We start from the raw sequence: 17124 nt of genomic DNA, 5'->3' as shown, positions 1-17124 counted from the left end.
GCTGGGGTATTTCTCCACATGGATGGAGGCCTGGACCACTGCCCAGCCGGCCCCTCAGCCTGGGCTAGGCTCACAGTCACTCCACTCCACAGCGGAGAGGAAGGCCTGTGACTGCACGGCCCCCTTCTGCCGGGCTGCCCTCCGACTGCTCAGCAGGGGTGGCCCATCCCTTGAAAGGATGAGTGGACCTTAGAGCTGATGAGCAGAAAGACGACCAAGTTCATGAGACTCTGTCTGCTGACCTCCATTTGGTGAGGAATTTGACAGACTTCCTGACACTTAGTGTGATGGCTGTTTCTGAATAAAATGATCCATGGAATAAGTTTCCATGTCTCTCTCTAAAATAGGAAAATTATTTAAAAGAAAAAGGAAGCTTTGCTTAAAGATCTTTTTTGAACAACTTTCTGTGTGTGTGTATATTCTGGTACTACCTAAAACATCCTTCTAAAGCACTTCTGAATCCAAACTCATTGCCGGAGGTTTAATTGTTTGATGTAACTAGGGTATTGGTTCTAGATAGGTTATATTTATGATCACGTATTATGTGATATTTTGTTTTGCATTAGCACTTTGAATGTTCTGATGTAATTGCCATGTATCATCTCTTCTAAAATGCCATCAGCTACAAAATAGTTGCATTAGTTAATATGCCACTCAGAAAAAAAATGCCACCAATATAAGCAACATGCCATTGATTGTAAGACACATCAATATAAATTATTTTATTTTTTTTATGAAACAGCTCATCTGTTTTCAAATTTCAAACGTATATAGAGTTAGAATTGTACAAGGTGGCCATAAAATCGGGAAACATGAAATTGAACATATCAGGTATTTTAACATTCTATCAATAAACCATCTCCTACATTTATTTGCCTGTTTCCAGACTTTGTGGCTCCCTTCTCTGTTGACTCCCCACGGCCTTCTCACCAAGTATCAACAGTTAGCAGCTCGTGGCCAGTCTTGTTTCTCAATACCGCCTTCAGCCAACCCCCATTGTTTTGAAACAAATCTCAGACATCATTTTATTTGATCCATAAATATTTCAGTATGTATCTCTAAAAGACAAGAATTAAAAAATACCCCACAATACTCTTATTGTATCTAAAAAATTAACAGTAACCCAGTATACCATCAAATATCTAGTCAGTGTTCACAGAAATGTATCCATTTGTCAGATTTAAAAAATACTTTTTACGTGATTTGTTTGAATCAGGTTGCAGGAAAGGTCAATACATGGTAGGTCTTTGCATGTCTTCTAAGTCACTTGTAGTCTGTGACTCTTCTTTTTCTTGCAACTCTTTTGTTGCAGAAACCAGGTTGTTTGTCTGTAGTTTCCTAGTCTGGTGCTGACTCAGTTCCTGTGGGTCCTTACCGTCTTCTCTCTCTGCGTGTCCTGTAATTGGCAGCTAGAGCTGGCAGTGTGGGGCACAGCATGGCACAGAATTGCGAGGGTTTGGAAGGCAGGAGGCCAAGGCCCTTCCGCCATCCCAGGTGGGGGTGGGGGTTGGGGCTGAGGTGATTCACCCACGACAGGTCACCAGAGTTTGCCCACAAAATGCATTGCCCAGAATTACCTGAAATGGTAATTTAAGTCCCCCAAGCAGTCTGGTGTTTCCACTGCTGACTTCCCTCTGGCTGATGGAAGTTCTCGCTCTAAGTTCTAAGTTAGAGACGCACCTCAGAGACCTAACCTGCCGTTCTCACTCGGGTCTTGCCCAGGAAACCCACCAACAGCTGGCTGATAAGAAGAGCCTCCACGTGGTGGAATTCCGGGAGGAATGCGGCCCTCTGCCCATCGTGGTCGCCTCCCCCGAGGGGTCCTTGAGAAAGGATCCGGAGCCAGAAGATGAGGTTCCAGACGTCAGACTGGACTGGGAAGAAGTGAAGGCTGCACAGGGAATGAAGCGCTCGGCGTGGTTGGGTTTAAAGAGAGCCGCCACCTGAGCGCCCCTCTGGCCTTGTGAGGCTGCAGTGTCTGAAGCTGTCCAGCCCCTGGAAGACGTTGAGCCCTTCACCCCTTGGAATTTCACCTTTGGATTTAAAGGAAAGTCCAACCTTATTTACAAATAATAAATAATTACAGCTTTAGGGGCCGCCCCGTGGCTGAGTGGTTGGGTCCGCACACTCCACTTCGGTGGCCCAGGGTTTTGCTGGTTCGGATCGTGGGTGTGGACATGGCACTGCTCATCAGGCCATGCTGAGGCGGCGTCCCACACAGCAGAGCCAGAAGGACCGACAACTAGAATATACAACTGCTTATTGGGGGTCTTTGGGGAGAAGAAGAAGAAGGAAAAAAAAGATTGGCAACAGATGTTAGCTCAGGTGCCAATCTTTAAAAAAAAATTACAGCTTTAATTTATTGAGCACATGTATATTCCCGTCACTGTGATAGGAACTTCAAATACATATCTCAGTTCAAGGTGGCTTTAAATATTCATTTAAACCAAGAAAAATAAATGTATCAGGGAGACAGGGTTTATAGTCTGACCTAATCAAAAATAATATGCAATCAAGTTATAGCTACTTGACTCTGGAAGTTTTTTTTATTAAGCTTGTTTGTATGGACATGTTGGTGGTTGTTCTAGGTATCACATTATACAGACACCACTTACCACCAGGCTGCTGGGGGTTGCTTTTCACCAGTTCAAGTCAAGTGTGGAAATCTTACCGCCCTTTACCCTCCCCTGCTTCTATAATATTCGAATATCCTCTACCTGCCTTGAGAACCACATTAGACAATGTTACACTTTTTGCTTCAATCATCAAACATAATATAGAAAACTCGAGAAGAAAAAAAACCCTATTGTATTTACCTAGATTTTTGCTCTTCCAATTGTTCTTCCTTCTTTCCTGATATTCCAAGAGTCCTTCTTTCATCGTTTTGAGTTGGGAAAATCCAGTTCTCCTGTGTTTCTCCTTTACTGTCACACCACCACCACACTCACAACACTTCTGATACCCGACATGGGGGGTTTTCCCAGAGCAAGCAATTCTCTGCAACACCAGCTGGATGTCCTACAACTTAACTCAGTTCTGACACAATCTTCCCGGAGACAGCATCAGATCGCACAGGTGAAGGGCTCAGTCCCACAAGACCGCCCCCACCACCCTTCAGATTCCAATCGCAAGTCCAGTTGTCACCTGTGCTGATTTGCTATAAAATCAGAGGTTCCCACGACTCCCTCATTGGTTTAGATTAATTCACTAGAAAAAGTCTTAATTTGCTAAAAAAAAAAAGTTTACATGCTGTTTACCAGTTTGTTATGAAAGGCCACGATACAGGATACAATGAACACCCAGGTGGAAGGGACGCACAGGGCAGGGTGTGGGGGAGGGTGGAGCTTCCACGCCCTCTCCAACTGCTGCTCTCCCAGCACCTCCACCTGGTCACCAACCTGGGAGCTCTCAGAACCTGTACTTTCAGGATTTTATGGCAGCTGCATCACACAGGCACGATCAATCGTTAACTCCATTTCCAGCCCCTCTCCCCTCCCTGGAGAATGAGGAGGTGAGACTGAACATGCCAAGCTTCTCATCACAGCTTGGTCTTTCTGCTGAGCAGCCCCCACCCAGGAGCCCACCCAGAGTCACCTCATTAGAACAAAAGACTTTGCTATCACTCAGAAAATTCCAGGGGATTTAGAAACTCTGCCAGGAACCTGGATCAAAGACCAAATATTAGAACAAAAGATGCTCCTAGTGCTCTTGTCACTTAGGAAATTACAAGGGTTTTAGGAACTCTGTGCCAGGAGCCAGGGGCAGAGACCAATATATATATTTTCTATCATCTCACACATTTCCTTTCTGCTTTGAGAGCTTCTTTAAGGGTATGTCTATTGACAGTGAATTCTGTTTTCCTTCGTCTGAGAAGGTATTTTCCTTTTCTTCCTAAAGAATAATTTCATGAGGTAGAGAATTCAACGTTGATAATTCTTTTCTTTCAGCACTTGAAAAATGTGCCACTTCCTTCTGGCCTCCACGTTTTTTGATGACAAATTTGCTTTCATTTGAATTGTTTTCCCCTTACAGACAAGGTATTGTTTTTCTCTCTCTGCTTTCGTGAGTTTTCCTTTGTGTTTAGTTTTCTGAAGTCTGATTATGACGCGTCTTGGTTATTCAGTTTATTCTATTTGGGGCTTGCTCAGCTTCTTGAATCTGTCAGTTTATTAATCTTTTGCCAAACTTAGGAAGTTTTAATTATTTCTTCTTTTACTTTTTCTTAACAATTAAGCAGTTTTTAGTATATTCACAGAGCTGTGCAGCCATTATCACACCAATTTAAGAACATTTCATCACCCAACAAGATGCTTTGTACCCATTAGCAGTCGCTCCTCATTACCCCTCTCCCCAGCCCATAGTAACCACTGATCTACTCTCTGTGGTTTTGGCTATTCTGGACATTTCACTTAGGTGGAATCATACAATGTATGGTCTTTTGTGACTGGCTTCTTTCACTTAGCATAATGTTTTCAAGGTTCATCCATGTAGTAGCATGCATCACTACTTCATTTAGTTCCAAATAATACTTCATTGTATGGATATACTACATTTTCATTTATTCCTACATCGTTTAGACATTTGGGTTGATTCTACTTTTTGACTATTATGAATAATGTTGCTATGAACATTTGTGTACAAGTTTTTGCATGGGCTTATGTTTTCTTCTGAATATATACCTAGGAGCAGAATTGATCTGTGTGTCTGTTTTTGTGCCAGTACCATGCTGTTTTGATTGCTATAGCTTTGTAGTATATTTTGAAGTCGAGGATTGAGATACTTCCAGCTTTGTTCCTTTTTCTCAGGATTGCTTGGCTATTCAGGGTCTTTTGTTGTTCCATATAAATTTTAGGATTCTTTGTTGCATTGCCATGAAGAACGTCATTGGGATTCCGATTGGGATTGCACTGAATCTGTAGGTTGCTTATGTAATATGGACACTTTTACTATGTTTGTTCTTCCAATCTATGAGCATGAAATATCTTTCCATTTCTCTATATCTTCTTCAATTTATTTCAATAATGTCTTATAGTTTTTAATATATGTCTTTCACTTTCTTGGTTAAATTTATTCCTAGATATTTTATTCTTTTTGTTGTGATTGTAAATGGGATTATATTCTTGATTTCTCTTTCTGCTACTTCATTATTACTGTATAGAAATGCAACTGATTTTTGTATGTTGATTTTGTACCCTGCACCATTGCTGTAATTGTTGATTATTTTTAATAGTTTTCTGGTAGATTCTTCAGGGATTTGTACTTATAGAATCATGTCATCCACAAACAGTGAGAGTTTTACTTCCTCTTTTACAATTTGGATCCCTGTTATTTCTTTTTCTTGCCTAATTGCTCTGGCCAAAACTTCCAGTACTATGTTGTGAGAGCAAGCACTCTTGTCTTGTTCCTGTTCTCAGAGGGATGGCTTTCTGTTTTTCACCATTAAGTATGATGTTGGCTTAGAGTTTGCTATATAGGGACTTTATTATATTGAGGTTCTTTCCTTCTATACCCATTTTATTGAGAGTTTTTCTTATAAATGGATGTTGAATCTTGTCAAATGCTTTCTCTGCATCTATTGAGATGATCCTGTGATTTTTGTTCTTCATTTTGTTAATTTGGTGTATCGCGTTGATTGATTTGTGAATATTGAACCATCCCTGTGTCCCTGGAATAAATCCCACTTGACCATGGTGTATGAGCCTTTTAATGTATTGTTGTATTTGATTTGCTAATGTTTTGTTGAGGATTTTTGCATCTATGTTCATCAGTAATATTGGCCTGTAATTTTGCTCCTTTGCATTATCCTTGTCTGTTTTTAATATTGGGGTAATGTTGGCCTCATAGAATGAGTTAGGAAGCATTCTACCTTCTTCAATTTTTCAGAATAGTTTGAGAAGGATAGGTATTAAATCTGCTTTGAACGTTTGGTGGAATTATCCAGAGAAGCCATCTGGTCCTGGACTTTTTTTTTTTTGGAAGGTTTTTTATTACTCTTTCAATCTTTTTGTGATTGGTCTATTCAGATTCTCTATTTATTCTTGATTCAGTTTGGGGAGGTTGTATGAGTCTAAGAATTTATCCATTTTTTTCTCGGTTTTCCAATTTGTGGGCATACAGTTTTTCATAGTATTCTCTTGTAATCCTTTGTATTTCTGTAGTATCTGTTGTAATTTCTCCTCTTTTATTTCTAATTTCATTTATTTGAGGCTTCTCTCTTCTTTTCTTGGTGAATCTGGCTAAGGGTTTGTCAATTTTGTTTACCTTCTCAAAGAACAAGCTCTTAGTTTTGCTAATCCTTTCTACTATTTTTTAGTCTCTGTTTCATTTATTTCTGCTCTGATTTTTTATTATTTCCCTCCTTCTGCTGACTTTGGGCTTTGTTTGTTCTTCTTTTTCTAGTTCTGTTAGGTGTAGTTTAAGATTACTCATTTGAAATTTTTCTCATTTGTTGAGATGGACCTGTATTGCTATGAATTTCCTTCTTATGACTGCTTTTCTGCATTCCATAAGAGTTGGTATGTTGTATTTGCATTTTCATTTGTCTCCAGGTATTTTTTTATTCAGTTCATAATAGTTTACATCAATGTGAGATTTCAATTGTACATTATTTCTTGACTGTCACCACATAAGTGCTCCCTTTCACCCCCTGTGTCCCCCTACCCTGCTTCCCTTGGTAGCCAATGAACTATTTTCTTTATCCACATACTTGTTTATATTCCACATATGAGTGAAATCATCTGATGTTTGTCTTTCTCAGACTGCCTTATTTCGTTGAGCATAATTCCCTCCAGGTCCTTCCATGTTACTGCAAATGGGATGAATTTGTCTTTTTTTCTGGCTGAGTAGTAGTCCATTGTATATATATACCACATCTTCTTTATCCAATCATCGGTCGATGGGCAATTAGGTTGCTTCCATGTCTTGGCTATTGTGAATAGTGCTGCAATGAACATAGGGGTGCGTATGTTACTTTGGATTGTTGACTTCAAATTCTTTGGGTAGATACCCAGTAGTAGGATAGCTGGGTCATATTGTAGGTCTATTTTTAGTTTTTTGAGGAATCTCCATACTGTTTTCCATAGTGGCTGCACCAGTTTGCATTCCCACCCGCAGTATATGAGGCTTCCCTTCTCTCCACACCCTCTCCAACATTTGTTATTTTTAGTCTTAGTGATTACAGCCATTTTAACAGGCATAAGGTGGTATCTTAGTGTACTTTTGATTTGCGTTTCCCTGATGATTAGTGATATTGAACACCTTTTCACGTGCCTGTTGGCCATCTGTATTTCTTCTTTGGAAAAATGTCTGTTCATCTGCTCTTCCCACTTTTTGATTGGGTTGCTTGCTTTCTTATTGTTCAGCTGTGTGAGTTCCTTATATATTAAGGAGATTGGAGATTAACCCCTTGTCAGATATATGATTTGCAAATATTTTCTCCCAATTGGTGAGTTGTCTCTTTGTTTTGATCCTAGTTTCTTTTGCATTGCAGAAGCTCTATAGTCTGATGAATTCCCACTTGTTTATTTTTTCTTTTGTTTCCCTAGTCTGTGTCTCCAGGTATTTTTTAATTTCTCCAATGATCCAATGGTTAATCAGTAGCATGTTGCTTAGTCTCCACATATTTCTGACTTTCCCAGTTTTTTTCTTGTAGTTGATTCCTAGTTTCATAGCATTATGGTCAGAAAAGATGCTTGATATGATTTCAATCTTCTTAAATTTATTGAGGCTTGCTTTCTTTCCCAACATATGTCTATCTTTGAGAATGTTCCATGTGCACTTGAGAATATGTATTCTGCTGATTTTCAATGGAATGCTCTATATCTATATCTATATAATGTCTATAAAGTCCATCTGATCAAATGTTTCATTTAAATCTACTATTTCCTTGTTGACTTTTTGTCTGGATGATCTGTCCATTGATTTAAGTGGGATGTTGAGGCCCCCTACTATTATTGTGTTGCTGTTAATTTCTCCCTTTAGGTAGATTAATAGTTGCTTTATGTATTTTGGTGCCCCTGTGATAAGTGCATATATATTAATAAGTGTTATGTCCTCTTGGTGGAATGTCCCTTTTATCATTCATACTGCCCGTCTTTGTCTCTCACTGTCTTTTTTAACTTGAAGTCTACTTTGTCTGATATAAGTATGGCAACACCTGATTTACTTTGTTTGCCATGAACTTTGAGTATCATCTTTCATCCCATCACTCTGAGCTTATGTTCATCTTTTGATCTGAGATGTGTTTCCTGGAAGTACCAATTGTTGGGTCTTGTTTTTTAATCCATCCAGCTACTCTAGGTCTTTCTATTGGAGAACTCATTCCATTTACATTTAGAGTGATTATTGATATATGAGGGCTTAATACTGTCATTTTATCTCTTCTTTTCTGGTTGTTCTATGTTTTCATTGTTTCTCTTCCTTTGTATTTCTGACCACCTTTTAATTTTGGTGGTTTTCTGAGGAGGTTTTCTTACTTTTCTCTCTTTTTGTGAATTGTGGCTCTGCTCTCTGCTCTGATTTTTTGTTTAGTGGTTACCATGAGGTTTGTATAACAGAACTTTTAGATGAAGTAGTCCATTTTCTCATAGTCCCTTATCTCTGTTAACCTAAGCAGTTTCCATCTGTCTCCTCTTCCCCTTCTGAGCTATTGCTGTTACAAATTATTCTGTTTTTAATGTTTGAGTTTGTGACTAAGTTGAAGTGTTTATAGTTAGATGCTTTCTTTCCCTTTATCTATTGTTATAATTATTTACCTCCATGTTCTGATAGACAACTGTAGTTTTCTGATTATATCTGTCTATCTCCTTGCTCAAAGCTTTGTAGATCTTTACCTTTTTGTTTCCGGTGTGAGGGCATCTTTAATTATTTCCTGTAGGGAAGTTCTAGTGGTGATGAACTCCCTTAGATTTTGTTTATCTGGGAAATCTTTTTTTTCTCCATTATATCAGAAGGAAAGTTTCACTGGATAGAGTATTTTTGGCTGAAAGTTTTTTTCTTTCAGTATTTTGAACGTATTGTTCCATTCTCTCCTAGCCTGGAGGGTTTCTGCTGAGAAATCCACTGAAAGCCTATTACGGGTTACTTTGTAGGTTGTTTTCTTCTGTTTTGATGCTCCTGATATGTTTTCTTTGTCATTTGCTTTTGCCAGTTTTACTATTATATGCCTTGGAGAAGGTCTTTTAGCATTGAGGTAATTAAGGGTTCTATTAGCTTCATGTATTTGTAAATCCAGTTTTTCCCCAGGTTTGGGAATTTCTCAGCTATTATTTCTTTGAACAAGCTCTCTGCTCCATTCTCCCTCTCTTCTCCCTCTGGCATACCTATAATCCTTATGTTCCTTTTCCTAATTGTGTCAGATAATTCTTGAAGAATTCCTTCATTTTTTAAAAAATCTTAGTTCTGTCTCCTCCTCCACTTGAGGCATTTCTATATTTTTATCCTTTAAATCACTAATTCTTCCCTCCATAACATCAGCTCTGTTTCTTAAGGATTCTAGATTATTTTTTATTCCATTGATTGTGTTTTTCATATCCAGAATTTCTGCTTGACTTTTTTAATAGTTTTGACCTCTTTGGTGAAGAGATTCATTTTATTCCTGAGCTCATTGAACTGACTTTCTATGTTCTTTTGTAATTCATTGAGTTTCTTTATGACAGCTATTTTGAAATCTGTGTCATTTAGATTATAAATTTCTGTGCCTTCAGGGTTGATTTATGGAGGATTGTCGTTTTCCTTTTGATCTGAATTGCTGCTGCAGTTTCTCATGGTATTTGATGAACTAATTTTTTGTCAGTGTATTTTTGGTAGTATCAGGTCACAGATTCCGCCTGCTACCACTAGGGAGAAGCGAGAGCAGTTTCTGGTCCCACCCAGTCTGCTGGAAGTTGTAGGAGTACTATGGGTGCTTGTGCTGGCCTGGAGAGCATTCAGGCACTTGTGTAGACTGTGCTTGGTGGGAAGGGCTTCCTCACGGGAACTGAGCCAGAGCCACCCCTTGGAGCCACATGGGTGCAGTGGGCTCCCCTACTACCAGGAAAGTGACAACGAGTGGGCTAAGGGCTGCTGCTGCCTCTTCCTACAGCCACCACAGGGTGCATTCCCACTTTTGGGGAGCTTGTGCCAGGCTGGAAAGCATTCATGTGTGTGCACAGGGCTGTCTGGGAGGGCATGGAGTGCTCACATATCTCTACCACTTCCCGGAAGGCAAGTCAATCCACCCTCGGATGTATAGCTGCATGTGTCTTTCAGGCACCCTTTTGTGCTGTGTGGGCTTCCTCCACTGGTCAATGAATGTCCATTTATTTGTAGATCAAAAGGGAGAGAGATAAAAGGAACATCTCACTCTGTTATGTTGCTGACATCACTCCCTATTTTGGTCTCATCTTATCCCTGGAAATCAATTCAATCATGTCCAGTAAATATAAACCAGGAGACTCTCTCTTTAAAAATATTGGACATAAAAACAAAGATAAGATTTTCATCTTACAAAAGCAGCTACTGCTACGGTAGCTGGTGCTGACCCCAGGCCTACGGGGACTCAACTCACGAAGACTCATGTCAACAAACCCTCTAAAAACACATCATCCTCAGGGCAAAGGAGAGAGGCTCAGCACATGTCTTCTCTGCCTCCTGAGGCCAGAACTGGGAGAAGTCTCTTGGGACAGATGCCAGGGGGTGCGTCCCATCAGCGTGGCCAAGGTTATTCCTTGAAGGCAAACAGAAGCCCAGGATCAGGGTTCTCTGTGGCCTCAGGAAACCCTTCGATGCCTCTGTCCTTTGAAAGGGGCATTGAACCTCACTCAGGCCCTTTGCTAATGCTGGGGCCATAGCCATCTTCAGAGGAGACTTCACAGTTGCAACCTTCCTTATGTCCCCTTGGTGACCAGCTGTCCCGCCACCAGCAGCCTCCTCCTGCCTGATGCTGTCCTGCCCTTTCCAGAGGCCCACAGAGATCTGAGTGGGGCTGCCCTGCTGGGTCCCAGCCTTCTCCTAGGGAGCAAGTCTCTCCCTCCAGCCCCCAGCTGTCCTCACCCACCGCCCTGAGGGCCTTATCCCTGTTTACCCCAAGCCCATAGTGTGACCAGGCCACAACAGCCCCCACCCTCTGCTCCCAGGGCTGGGGAGGGCCTCTCTCCTTCCAGAGCCATCCTGGCAGCCCTCAGACTGGCAGCCCCACCCCAAAGCTGGCAGCCTCCACAGAGCAAGAAACCGCTCCCCCCACCGGTTCTGTCCGGCCCCTCGTTCCCTCTGCTGAAATCAACATGACCTGGAGGAACTCCTTGTTGTGACCCTGACGGCAGGGATGACAGCTGCCAGAGGGACTGCATCAAAGTGCCAGAGCAGGAAAGGCCTTCACAGGATTGGGGCTGCAGGCCCTCTGAGCAACAGGGAAGAACTTCTGAGAATGGAAACAGGAGCAGAGTCCTAAGCATCCTGTCAGGCAGGTTCTAGCAAAACAGGACAATGGTTGACAGGAGCCAGAACAAAAGGACCCTGAAGTTTCCTCCAGAAAGTAGGAGTGATTATTTCTCAGAAACTCTGCATTGACTCAGGACCAAATAGGGTTTCCAGCTGGGTGAATGGGGCTTGGGGAAAAGGCTGTGAGAACAAGGGTTTGAGAGAGTTCAGAACACAGGCTTTACCTCACACCCATGCCTCCGGTGTCCTGTGTGCTCTGGAGATGGCGGCACTGTCAGGGCTTCTTGTGTCCTGGGATTCACAGGAACAAAGTCTGATCTCTCAGCAGGGAGCCTGTGGGACTTTCAGTGGCCATCTGATTGAGCCTGCAAATCAGACACTCCCCAGGTCCACCTAAATCCATAGCTTGCTTGCACCTGGGGAAGGGCCATGAAGTTGTTTAGGGAAGGAGGGCTTGCTCATGGTGTCTTCATGGGCCTTACAGAAGCCTTTGAGACCATTAACACATAGAGCCTCCACTCAAAGTTGGCCAGGCTGAGAAATCCCCTAAGGATTCAAGAGTCAGCCTGAAAGGTGGGGGCAGGATGAGGGAGTCCACTTGGATCTGTTCCGTGATCATACAGCCCACTCCATACCCGAGCCTCCTCTCTAATGGAGCCCTCACTGTCACATGAGGATGACTCAAGTCCTAGAAAGCATCTGGGCCAGTTAGTCACTGGAGTGAGGTGGGAGTGGGGTGTGACTGACTGCACAGTGGCCAGGGCAGCAGCCACCCAGCTGCTCATTAACTCAAAGGCCACTGTTGGCTCCAGGGAGGCCCCCTCCCAGGACTTCTAAGCCTTTCCCTGGATGAAGGTCTCTGTTTAAAATTTAAAACAAAAAAATAAAAGATAAAAATCATGGATTAGGTCCCTACCCAAGACATATATAATGGTAGGTGCACTTATAGTAACTGTTGATCGAGAAAAAGAAAACCTACAGAGAGCTGCTCTGAGGTCATAGTGTTTTTAAATGATGTTCTACTGCGGGCATCACAAACACATCTACACAGATTGGAAAAATAGCACTGACGAGTGCATGGGTGCTTGGCCACAGATGGACGCTCAGGTCCAGTCCCCAGGGCCTCAGGGTGGGAGCCTCAGGTGTATGAAGTCCGAGTCCCCTGACTCCCCAGGGGAGTGGGTTGGGCAGTGTGCAACAGATACACACCCCTGCTTCCAGCTGGAACGGGCACAGAGGACCCGGCTGTATGGTCTGTGGGGTCCATGTGATCTCTGAGACCTTCTGTGTACCCCTAGATCTCAGTGGTGATGAGACTGAAGCCAGGAGCTTCCAGTAACTTCTGAGTCAGTGGTTCCCAAACTTGGCGGTCCTTAGAACCCTCTAAACAGCTTCTTAAAGATGCAGATTCTTGTGTCCACCCCAGGACAACTCGATCAGAATCTCCAGGGCTTGGGCCCAGGGCTGTATTTTTTAAAACTCTCCAAGTCCAGGCAGCACCGGAAAAGAAAAAGATATCAATCCCACATACGCATCCAGACGCCCAAATCCCGAATTAATGATGGCACACGTAAAGAACATCCCACCACTACTATGTTGGATTCTAGTGAATGAGGAATGATTCCCCTTTCTGAGTGAAGCTTTACTTTGATTCCTTTGGTCTCAGGGAGATGAAGTTTCAAGACACCAAGAGATGGAGACCAGCTAAAGGGCTGCTCATACTCAGCCACCTCTATACCAAAGGTGCAATTTTTCCCAAGCCCGAATGTCCTGGATTCCAGAGCTTGTGGCTCACTTGGTCCCAGGCATGGACACAGAGGGGTTTGACTGTAACCCATAGCCAGGCCCTGAGAGCATGACCAGGTGGGGGGGGAGGGGCATATTCTGAGTACTGGCTTCTATCCCTTAAAGCAGTCTGGATCACAGCCTGGCTCAGCCCTCTCCCCCTTCAGGACCTGAAGTGTGCAACTCTTCACCAAACAATACGCAAGATATTTGCACCCCTATGTTCATCACAGCGTTATTCACGGTGGCCAAGGCTTGGAAACAACCTCAGTGCCCATCAACATATGAATGGATAAAGAAGATGTGATATATATATACAATGGAATATTTCTCAGCCATAAAAATGATGAAATCTTTCCATTTGAGACAACATGGATGGACCTTGAGGGTATTATGCTAAGTGAAATAAGTTAGATGGAAAAAGCCAAAAGCCATATGGTGTAAGATAAAGCAACAACAACAGCAACAAACAAATACATCAATACAGAGATTAGATTGGTGGTTACCAGAGGGGAAGGGGGAGGGGGAGGGTGAAAGGAGTAAAAGGGCACAGGTGTACAGTGACAGATGGCAGTCATCTTTGGGTGATGAACGCCATGTAGTCTACACAGAAACCAAAATACAATGATGTACACCTAAAATTTATATGATGTTACAAACCAACATTAGCCCAACAAAAATAAATAAATAAAAATAAAACAAAACGCAAAAAAGCAAGCCCAATCTCTGAAGACTGATCAGACAGGGAAAGTGTGCAGACCTACATGATGCTGCTCCCTGAGCTTATCTTCCAGGAAGGGGGCTCATAGACGCTGGTGAAACTTGCCTGAGACCATGGGCCCTGAGTTATTCTCTCTGTCTGCTCCCCTGAGAAGGAGAAATCATAGGTGATGGGGTCAGAGTGTGCATAAAGCTGCCAGAACAGTGGCTGCGGGATTGGTTCAACAATAGTCAATCAATGTATTCAGTAGAGCAGCAGTTTAAAAGGGGAAAACCTTGGGATCTCTCCAAGAGAGGGCAGAAAAACTGATCAAAGTCACATCCACTCTTGATAAAATATCTTGGCAAACTAGGAGTAGAAGGGAACTTCCTTCCTGTGATAAACAGTACTGACTAGAGTAAACCTGGAACTTAATGGTGAAACCTTAGCAACATTCCTTCCATTCCAGGACAGAACAGGACATGCATGCCTGCTCCTCCAGCATTCGGTTCTGTCCTGGGGGTTGACCCAGCAAAGTAAGACAAGAGGGGGAACAGGAAGGAACAAAGCAGACTTCCTTTACAGGGGACATGATTGTCCACCTAGATAGTCCAAGAAGATCAATGGACAGACTCTTAGAGTGAGCACAAGGGAGGGTCAAGGTGGTCAGATGCAGGTGACCTCATGGGAAATCATCAGGTGACCAGTGCTCCAGAACAGTCAGTTAGAAAAAGTAGCACAACTCTTTTCCAGCCATGATAGCAAGACAAATTATAAAGAACATAGGAACACACATAACAAAAAACGTGCAAGATTTTTAAGGGAAAAACAATAAATCTTTAGTGAAGGATGAAAACATCTTGATCAAATGGAGACACGTGACGTTCATGGTTGGGAGCACTCAGTAGGCAGTTGGGTACATGGATCTGGAGCTTGGGAGACAGGTAGGTGATAAATGGACTTGTGGGTCACTGGTATGGGTCCCAGTGATTTCTCCAAGGAGGAATGTGGACATAGGAGGAAGAGAAAATGGCCCCAGATGGAGTGCTGAAGGTCACCAAGCCAGAGAACTAGGTGGGAGACCAGGACAGTGTGAAGTCAGTGAAGTGCAGGAAGGGAGCAGTGTCAGGGAGGGAGGCCTGATGGCATCAGATGCTGGTGAGAGGTCAGGAAGACAATGGTGGATTGGGGCTCACTGTACTCGGTAAAGAGGAGATAATTAGTGACCTGGGAAGGAGCAGTATATTGCAGAATAGTGGGATCAGAAACCAGATTGCAGTGGATTGAAAATAAAAAAGGAGTTCTTTGAGGGAGGTAAATATGGTAGATTAAACATACATGTCTACTTTAGTGCTTTCTTGAAACTACATTCAAAAGGTAGTAAAGGTTGTTTTTAAAAAGCATAAACCTACAAGACAGGAATAATGGGAGGAAAAAGACAATATGTTGAAAGTTGATCAGATGGAGGGCTGTAACTGGTTTTTCAGACTAAAAAGCCCTCTGGATCCTGAAGAGGCAACAGGGAAAGTCTAGAATCAACCCAGTCTGTAATACAGAATCCTCAAAAGGCTCAGGAATTGTGGACACCACAGAGATCTAGAGGTGGGGCTGAAGAAGGCGTTTGAAATAAGAATGGTTGGAAGATGTTTAAAAAGGAGTAAGATCCCCCACATTCCTCCTCCACCCTGTATAGCTGGGAGATTTCTCTGGAGATAGTGAATCAAGTCCCGCTCCCCAAGCCAGGCCCCAGCTCCAACCCTCTCTGTGGACTGAGGGACGCCTGAGGCTGGACCAGGTGAGGAGGCGCAGGGCACACCACTCACACAGGGGCGTCCAAGAACGTCCCTGCTGGATGCTCTCCTCCTGGGCTCCCACAAGGCAGGCTGCCAGCCTTTCCCCGTCGGGCTGCTCTGGGGAATCTGACCAGATGAGAGGACAGACTCACAGAGAGTGATATTAGAGATTCCTTCACTGAACAGCCAGTCCGATTGCCCTACAGTGATGCTCCAGGAAAGCCCTGCATCGCACTCAGGATACCAAGCAGCCTTTAGACCCCACTTCAAATATGCCTGTCACACAGAGAAAACTCCAGGTCCAGATTAATTAAACCAAACATTTAAAGAATAAAATAATACCAATCCTACACAAACACCGAAAATAGAAAAGGAGGGAAAATTTTCCAACTCATTTTATGGGGCCAGCATTACCCTAATACCAAAACTAGGTGAATACATAACAAGACAAGAAAACTAAAGACCAATAACCCTATGAACAACACGATGACAATCTTTGGCAAAATATCAGAAAGGTGAATCCAGGAAAATGTATTTTTATATAAAGATGGTAGAAATACTCCATGACTAAGTGGAATTCTTTCTAGGAATACAAAGTTGGTTTAACATTAAAAAATCAAGTGATGTAATCCACTGTATTATCAGAATAAAGACAACCCATGTGATCATCACAACAGATACGGAAAAAGCATTTGTCAGAATCTGGCAAAATTCAACAACTGTTCTTGGTAAAATCTCTCAGAGAATTAAAAATACAAGGAAATTTCTTCAGCCTGATAAAGACCATCTGTGAAAAACTTGCAACAATTATCATATTTAATAGTGAAAGACAGAATGCTTTCTCTGTGAGATTGGAAACAAAGCAAAAATCTACACTCTCACCACATCTATTCAAGTGGTCCTAGCCAGTGCAATAAGGTGAGGAAAAGAAATAAAAGACATCCAGATTGAAAAGGAAAAAATGAAACCATTTTTATTCACAGATGATTTGATTGTTTACATATAAAATCCTAAGGAATCTATGAAAAACTGCTAGAACTAATAAGTGAGTTTAACAAGATCATACAAGATCAATATACAAAAATCAATTATATTTCTATATAGCACCAAACATTTAAAAGTTAAAACCCATACCATTTGCAATAGTATAAAAAAGAAATTTAACAATATGTGCAAGATACGTATCTAGAAAACAAAGCATTGGTAAGAGAAATTAAAGAGATTAAATAAATAAAGAGATATACCACATTTAAAGATTAGAAAACTCAATATTGTTAAGACGTCAGTTCTCTCCAGATAGATCTATAGATTCAGTGCAATCCTGATCATAGACCCATCAGGCTTTTTTGCTGAAATTAACAAAAAATTTGTATGGAAATGTAAAGGACCTAGACTAGTGAAAAAAACTTTGCAAAAGAAGAAAAAAGA

General features: G+C 42.1%; 1 protein-coding gene and 1 pseudogene across 1 annotated transcript in view; one reads left to right on the top strand and one right to left on the bottom strand.

The window, feature by feature from the left end:
- LOC123286709 (small ribosomal subunit protein uS5m-like) overlaps window positions 1-2210 on the top strand; it is a 363347-nt pseudogene extending 361137 nt beyond the window's left edge.
- The window catches only part of LOC106838524 (myelin and lymphocyte protein-like), a 106125-nt gene that overhangs the window by 51881 nt on the left and 37120 nt on the right, over window positions 1-17124 (bottom strand). The gene's annotated exons all lie outside the window — the stretch shown is intronic.

This window comes from Equus asinus, chromosome 6 (assembly GCF_041296235.1).
Source record: "Equus asinus isolate D_3611 breed Donkey chromosome 6, EquAss-T2T_v2, whole genome shotgun sequence".
NCBI lineage: Eukaryota > Metazoa > Chordata > Mammalia > Perissodactyla > Equidae > Equus > Equus asinus.
Note: the sequence above shows the minus strand (reverse complement) of the source record. Positions and strands in the feature narration are given on the sequence as shown.